Genomic DNA, 8850 nt, shown 5'->3' on the forward strand with positions numbered 1-8850 from the left:
CTGTGTCTGTGTGTCTGTGTCTGTGTGTCTGTATGTGTCTTTGAGACAGTGCATCTCTCTACAAAGAGTACTGGCTGTCCTAGAACTTACTATGTAGACCATGCTGGCCTGGAACACAGATTTATCTGCCTCTGCCTCTTGAGTGCTGGGGTTAAAGACATGCACCACCATACCCCACAAACTTCTTAATTCATTGAAGTCACAAGGGCAAACAGTGTAGTGATGACTTTCAAGCCCAAGTATAGGGAAAAGATTATACACCATTGAGGCTTTTGAGGTTATGAGTCGATTTGATAGCCCTGATGCCGGCCACTGTCCTCGTGTGTGTGTGTGTGTGTGTGTGTGTGTGTGTGTGTGTGTGTGTGTGTGCGTGCACTGTTATGTCACATTCTGTCCTCTAACATATCTTTGTTGGGCTAGGGTTGGTCTGCACCACCCCTGGAGAATAAACTGGGCTTCGTGGAAACTGCCCCGCACCCTCACGTCCTATTTGCTTGCTTACTAGAGACATTAATGTGTTCTACTTAGTCTGGAGAGAAGGATGAGGCCCAAATAACGGGGCCCTTAAAAAAGATCTGGTTACTGTAAATTTTAGACTAATTCAAGTTGAATTATGATCTGCTCTGCTTTGCTAGATTTAACACAATATCAAAATGACCAAATTATTGTTTCATCTTAAAGCTACAGCAGTAAAACTAAATTGGTATTGGCATAAAAATAATTGCCACCATGGACAGCACAAATGGTACCAGAAAGGTGGTCTTTAGAACCTATGGAGAAGAAAAAGATTACTCAATAAATACTGGGGGGCGGGAGGGGGGGTAGATTCTGAGGAACATAAACCTAGATCACTATTACCTCATATCTAAAGAGAACTCAAAATAAAGACTTTAAACAACACATTGGCACACACGCGCGCGCGTGCGCGCGCGCGCACGTGCACACACACACACACACACACACACACACACACACTACAAGTGGGCAACCTGTATGCTGGAGACATGGCTTAAAATCATGCCTTACTTAGCTAGCTTGCATTCATTTATTTAAGACCAGGTCTGTATTGCCCAAGCTGGCCTGTAATTCACTGTGTAGACCAGGCTGACCTCAGACTTATGGCAATCCTCTTACGTCAGCCGCCTGAGTGCTGGGATTAGGACCACGAGCCACCACACCCAGCTTCAGCTCACTTAATAACTAAGGAACAAGATGTTTGAAAATGATTTACAGTGTTAGGCATGGTAGTACCCTCAAGAGAATGAGGTAGGAAGAGAGCAGTCTAGACGACATGGAACGTTTGAGGCTGGCCTGGGACTATGTAAGAAGAACTTGGAGCATTAAAAAAAATACTTGCAAGGCTCTGGGTTCAATATTTTAGCAGAAAGTTTAGGTGGGAGGTTCAAATAGGAATTCAAGACCAGACATGGAAGTAATTGATGTAAAGCTGCCCTTCTCAAGGAAGACAAGCCTATTAATATCTCAACCAGAATTCATTTTTATCTCTGGACAAGAAAAGTTTCTGTCTTTTATCAGTTTGCTACAGGATTATAAAATAGCTCAAAGACAAAAAATAAAATTGAAAGCAGAGCACAAAAACAATGTGTAGGCTATACAGAATACCACAGCCCAGAAGGGATACACACTTGTTCACTGAAAACTTACCCAATAGTTTTTTTTTAACCTCTTTCAAAGTCAATTTTTTTGACTTCCCTTTTGGTCGCAATAAAAGTGCAGCAGATTATTCTTAGTAATAAAATGGCTATTCTCAGTAGGGTTGGCCTGTTTATCTGCATAGGTGTGACTAGATTTAAGTGACCATAAAGGCTTCCTTTGCAATCTAGAATGGTGCGATCCTGACTAGCTACTGGGACAGTAGACCACACCTTTAAAAGTTTATTATTTCCTAGCTCAAAGCTAGGAAAGTAAACCTAAGGAATGAGGGCATTCACCTGTACTGTCTATATATCTGAGAGAATTCATTTCTACTTGCATTTCCCTATGGCTGAGGTTCCTGGTCTATGAGGAAGTACCCTTGGTTAACCTCTACAAGGTTAGTACCCTACCTTTGGAACTAGGGTGCAGGTTACAGGCCTTGAAGATTGGTTCTAGGCCAGTTTTTTGGAGGGAGGGCTTTGCAGGCATTCACTCCTTGATCTATCTGTCAAATAACCAGCGTTCTCCAGTATGTTCTTTCAAGGTAGGCCAGGGTTACACAGTCAAGTTTTCAGGTTATACAGAAAGGAAGAGTTTCCTGATGAACTGATGTACGTGATTACATTGCTTGACAAAGGTAGCGAGACTTGGTCCCGGTGTTCAGTAGGTGTAGGGAAGTTGAACTCAGTTTTGTTGAGCAGATTCTACTGCACTGTTGTAGACTAAGGACAGCTTGAGAAGGAAGAGCTGTGGCTTCCTTATATAGACATGAAATGGAGCATTCAAACCCTGTCAGCTTGAAGAAGCTTTTTCCTTGGGTCATCCTGCTCTTTGGGTCTCTGCTCTGCTTAATCTTGGGTTGGCACTTGGCATACATAAAGCTGTTGCTTCTGGATTGAAAACAGTCCCAAACACTCCCCCTCAGTCTACTGGTGCAGCCTGAAATATGTCTAAGGAATGTCAACTCAAAAGTCTGTGTCTAAGTGTCTCCTCTTGGAAGTGTCGTAGTTTCAGGCCCTTGGCACACAATCTCTCTCCATGAGCTTCAGGAAGGAAGGCCTTGCTGAAGATCCCAGTGTTGGCCTGTAGTTTGTGACAGCTTTGGGCAAGCTTCAGGAACAGAGGTCTGTTTGATAAAGAGACTAGACCTGGATGGCTACAGTTAATATACTGTAATAGCTCATGGCTGTCCTTTTATCCACCCACCATAGGTCTTCTTAAAATAGACTTGCAGGGCTTTGTAGTGTTCCACTGAAAGGTCACCTAGGAACTGCCAGCATTCCCCATTTCTATGTCTTCAAGGCTTTTCTTTCTTCCTTTTCTTCTTCTCTTTCTTCCTTCCTTTTCTTCTTATTTCTTCTTCCTCCTTCTTCTCCTCATCTTCTCCTCTTCTTTTTTCTCCTCCTCTTTTTTCTCCTCCTCCTTCCTTCTTTTCTTCTTCCTCCTCTTCTTTTTCCTGAGACAGAATTTCTCCATGTAGCCCTGACTGTCCTGGAATTTGCTCTGCAGACCAGACTGGCCTTGAAATCACAGAGATCACAGATCCTGTCTCTGCCACCCAAGTGCTAGAGTTAAAGGCATGTGCCACCATGCCCAGCCTTCTTCAAGGCTTTTCTACAAAGTGTGTATCTCCACCTCATGTCATCTAGTAAGGAAGGCTCTCTTGGTTCAAAATCCAGAAGCCACACATGCACAAAACCTAGTAGACTCTGTTTCAGAAAACCAAAGAAGAAGAAGAAAAAATACTCCAAACTCAAAATAAAGAGAAGACATAGTATTAGGTCAGGACATGCCATTTACTATTGAATAACACGTCATTTGTTAACATAAAACATTCTTTTCTTGGTAGAAATGATAGTGTCTTCTACTCAGTTAAAAAAAAATAACCTCAAAGCTTATGAATTTAATTGGCCATCTTAGACTATAATTCCTTTAAAAATACACAGTAAGTTAAAGACAAAACACAAAAATGTACAGAAAGTCCATTAGGGAAGAAAAAGGAGAAACACAGGGCGAAAATGAAAGAAGGGGAAGCGCCAGGTGTGGTGTGGTGCACATCTGCGATCCTAGCTCTTGAGAGGTGGAAGTCGGAAGGGCAGAAGCTCAAGGTCATCCTCCACTGTGTAGTGAGCACATGTGCCAACCAGGGCTAAAGACTGCCTCAAAAAAAAAACCAAAATAAACGCGTTAAAACGTTGTGCAGCCTCGGCGGACATGTCTGTGAGTCGGCCATGTAGCGAGTCTTGCCTGGCCTCAGTTGAAGGGCCAACCCCAGGGAAGTACAGGAGGAGCAATCGAAGGGGTCCAGGCATGGGCAGAAGAGCGGACTTCCCCACGGACCTTTCTCAGGGGTGTAGTCCAGCAGGCAGAGGAAAAAGAACAGCCAAGAATGGCAAGTGGGAGTTGGGTGGCACACCTTTAATTCCAGCATGCAGGAGGCAGAGCCAGGCAGAGCTCTGAGTTCGAGGCCAGCCTGGTCTACAGAGCGAGATCCAGGACAGGACTCCTGAGTGTTGGCTGGTAACTTTTGACTAAACCTGGCCTACAGGAACAGCTTAGCCCTTGCCAATGGGCACGAGAGAAGCTGTCCCATCTTTGGAAAGGATGGCTCTTCTGAGAGGCTTAGAAGCAGGCTTCTCTCCCAGGTGAGGGACAGTTGGGGCATCATAGGTAGACTGGGAAAGCAAGAGCTTTTTGTTCCCAGGAGACAATTCCAGGAGAGACAGTGGGAAGGCACGGTGGCTGGCATCCAAACAGAACCAAAAAGGGAAAAGGGGAGACCCAAGGGCCCCATAAAATACCCAACACACACTCACAGCTCTGGGGGCTCCCACCCCAGACGGAACTGTTCTCCGCGTCGATGAAGCAGTTACTCTCACGTTCTCCACATTTGGCTCCATCTCTGTCTTCCCTGCTGTTGGATTCTTTATCTGTCCCCTGGACAAGCTCATCAGTCCTCCAGAGGACCACCAGCCTTCCCATTACACTTCTCAGGGCCTTTCGTCTGGACGTGGAGAGAAGAAAACCCTACTCAAGGTTAGGATGCCTGACTGAAAATCTCAAAGGACTCAGAAGGGAACGTGAAATGCCCATCTGGTGCTCTGAGGAGACCTTTCAAGGGAACCCTTCTCCAACCACAACTAGCACTTCTGGAACCCCCAGTCAGCCCCCACCTCCACTGGGAGTGGGGAGAGTAAGCTATTGGGTTCTGACAGAACAGTGCACTCGATCTCACATGGCTAAACAGAAACATCTTCCTTGAATGTGTTCAATGCAGATCTGGGCACTGCATTGTCACTTCTAACCAAGACACACAGAGACCAGACCCCAAGGAACCAGTCATCTTCTTGAGGGCCAAGGGTGGGAGAGGGCAGATTCTCCACTTGCCATTCATATTTCCTCCGCCTGCTGGACTACACTGTGGTGGTATTGTGTTCCCCAAAATATTGTGCACCCTAATAAACTTATCTGGGGCCAGAGACAGAACAGCCACAATATTAAACAGAGGATAGGCAGTGGTAGCACACACCTTTAATCCTAGCATTCCAGAGGCAGAAATCCATGTGTTCAAGAATACAGCCAAGCATGGTGACTCACACCTTTAATCCCAGAAAGCAAGCCTTTAACCCCAGGGAGTGATGGTAGAAAACAGAAAGGTATATAAGGCGTGAGGACCAGAAACTAGAAGCATTTTGGCCTGGTTAAGCTTTTAGGTTTTTGAGCTACAGTTTAGCTGAGACCCATTCTGGATGAGGACTCATCGGCTTCCAGTCTGAGGAAACAGGACCAGCTGAGGAATTGGCAAGGTGAGGAAGCTGTGGCTTGTTCTGCATCTCTCATCTTCCAGCATTCATCCCAATATCTGGCTCCAGGTTTGATTTAATTAATAAGACCTTTTAAGATTCCTGCTACACTACACTCCTGAGAAAGGTCCGTGGGGAAGTTCGCTCTTCTGCCCACGCCTAGACCCCTTCGATTGCTCCTCCTGTACTTCCTCGGGGTTGGTCCTTCAACTGAGGCCAGGCAAGACTAGCTACATATGCCATGTTTCTTGGAGCAGCAGCTCTTAAGATTGGATAGTCCTTTGTGGTCCTGAGGCATCCTTCTCTAGCTCCGTCTCAGCTGGCGTCTATGTGAAGATCGGGAAGGGGTCTGAGCAGAAAGAAAGAAACTCCAGTCCTTTCACAGTCAGCCAAGTTATTTAACAGGTAGTGTTCTCAGCGGCAGTGAGTTCAAAGTATTCTCCACTAGCCTGTTACTTTAAAGCTGTACAGAAAGGGGGTGGGGCTACTTACCGATCATTTTCTGATTCTTCTTTGCCACCTGCCCCTGGCCCAGTCACCTGCCTGCCCCTGGCCTAGTCACTCACCTGCCCCTGGCCCAGTCACCCACCTACCCCTCACCTAGTCACTATGGACAGGGATCCCTGGAAGTCAATGGATATTGCCATGCTAGTGTCCAATAGTGTCCTTGTAGACATCCACTACTTGTGCCATGGACTCTTCTAATGGTCCTTGGGACTATGGCCACTTTACCCCGATCCCAGTTACATACCCCTGCTCTAGCCATGATGGCTTTTGGAGTTTCCTCATTGACGAGTCACCCTGTCTGAGACCGGTAAGCTTTTGGAAACCTCTTCTTGCAAGAAATCAAATGGCAAAGCCAGTGTGTTGAGCAATGACTGCATCAGAACTATCTTGATAGAAACGGAGCTCGAGTGGACAGAAGGGTGGCATGGCCCTAAGAAAGACCACAGGAGGAAACAGAGAGATGGCAGGGACGGAGCCATGGCTAAGTGTGGACTAGAGAATGGGGTCACACTTCTCTGTCTTCCCTCTTCCGTCTTGTTGCTGAAGTTGCCGCTCACCTGCCTTCTCAAACACCGGGAAGACTGACCTTCAGGCACGCAAACAAAAATAACTGATTTCCATTTGTCAGGAGGCATGATCCCAATATACCTTGAGTGATGGGGGGAAATGGCTGCCTCTAAGGAAGCCCTGATTGTAATACTGGACCAGTTCTACAAAGCAGAGAGAATGGTCTGAGGTTTCCTATGTCCAACTTTTCTTCATCATCAAGACCACCAAGAATTGGTCCACTGTTGTTAGCTAGGTCCTGCTACTTTGATGGACATCTGTGGTTTGGCTCCCCTGCCTCTGCAATCAGGGACTCCCTTATCTAACTCTATCACCACATTGCCTGAATCTACTTTCCCAATCCTAGTTTCTACAAAATCCACATATCTCAACCTGGCTCCCTTACTCCCCAGGACCTCAAGTAGTTCTGAGGCTTCTCAACCACCTCCAAAGGCCACTGAGGTGTGTTACTATAATTCTTATTAATAATTGTTTTTGTTTTACTATATTAAGGCTAAAACCTTTTTTAATTAGACAAAAAAAAAAGGAGAAATGCTGTGGGATAATGCTCTTGTACACTGCAAAGATCTGTCACTCGAATTGGTTTAATAAAATGCTGACTGGCCAGTAGCCAGGCAGGAAGTATAGGTGCAGGGACCAAACTAAGAATTCTGGGAAGAGGAAGGGAAGAGTCAGGAGTCGCCAGCCAGATGCAGAGGAAGCAAGATGAGATGTTGTACTGAGAAAAAGTACCGAGCCACATGGCGAAACATAGATAAGAATTAGGGGTTAATTTAAGTGTAAAAGCTAGTTAGTAATAAGCCTGAGCTACTGGTTGAGCATTTATAAGTAATGTTAAGCCTCTGAGTCAATTATCTGGGAAGCGGCTGCTGGGTATTTGGAAACAGGCAGGTGTGAGAGAAACTTCTACCTACAGAGATGTTTCCCTTGCAGGGGATCATGGGAGTTCCAGACTGTCTTTTTTCTACCTATTATTATTATTAGTTTGGTGGGGTTTTTTTTGGTTTTGTTTTTTTGTTTTTTTTTTTTTGACACAGGGTTTCTCTGTGTTGTTTTTGTGCCTGTCCTGGATCTCACTCTCTAGACCAGGCTGGCTTTGAGCTCACATGGTTCTGCCTTCTGAGTGCTGGGATTAAAGGCGTGGGCCACCACTGCCTGGCTCCTTTATTATTTCTTCATGGTAAAACACTCAAGACTCATCTCATTTTTTAAAATTCTTCCTGACCACAATTTCCCCTCTCTCCCCTACCCCCTAGTCTCTCTCTCCCACCTGTCCTCTCACCCAGGTCCACCCTCCCTCCCTCCATCTCCCCTCAGAAAAGAGCAGGCCTCCCAGGGATATCAACCAAACACGGCATAGTATGCTACTACAAAACCAGATGCATATCGTCACATCAAAGCTGGATGAGGCAACCCACTAGGAGGAAAAGGGTCCCATAAGTAGGCAAAAGAGTCAGCGACACCCCTGCTCCCACTGTTAGGAATCCAAGCTACTCAGCTATAACATAGACGCAGGGGACCGCGGTCAGACCCCTACAGGCTCCCTGATCTCTGTGAGCCCTGGTCAGTTGATTCTGTGGGCAGTGTTTTCATGGTGTCTCTGATCTCTCTGCTTCCTCTGATCCTTCCTCCCCCTCCTCCACAGGACTCCCCGAACTCTGTCTAATGATTGGCTGTGGAACTCTGTGTCTGCTCCCATCAGTTGCTGGATTTAGTCTCTCTGGCCAGACCCTCCTCTTATTAATAGCGATTAAAGCTATCAAAAGGGAATTAAGTAGATTCGCTGGTAATCCTGACCAATCTGTACAGGCCTCCCAGCATCTGAGCAGTGTCTATACATGGCCTGGAAGATATACCTTAGCTCAGACCTGGGCTTCAGTGGAAAAAAGAGGGTAATGGAAGGGGGGATAACTGAGGCTAATGATTACTACACAGCCTAGAGCTGAGACTCACAGGCCTAAGTTTCCACGGGAGCCCAGGGAGTCCCTTTGAGTGATCCACACTGGGATGTCATTGACTTCATGGTCATAGAGACAGAAAGCACTTGGTTGTATTTCTGAGAGCTTAACTAAAGCAAAGACTAAACCTCGTGGGGACGCTCAGCGGATAGCCATTTGCCAAGGAGAAAGGGACCCCTGTAAATGCCTTTCTCCAGAGACTCAATGAGGCTAAAGGCAGACCCCTTAGACAAAGTTACTACCCTCAGCCCTGACCTGCGGAAGGAGTACCCAGGGCAGTTGGGATTGCCCCCCTTTGAAGTAATGTATGGCAGACCTTTTCTTCCAAGACACTTGTCACATGATCTTGAAACCAACCA

This window comes from Peromyscus leucopus, chromosome 20 (assembly GCF_004664715.2).
Source record: "Peromyscus leucopus breed LL Stock chromosome 20, UCI_PerLeu_2.1, whole genome shotgun sequence".
Lineage (NCBI taxonomy): Eukaryota > Metazoa > Chordata > Mammalia > Rodentia > Cricetidae > Peromyscus > Peromyscus leucopus.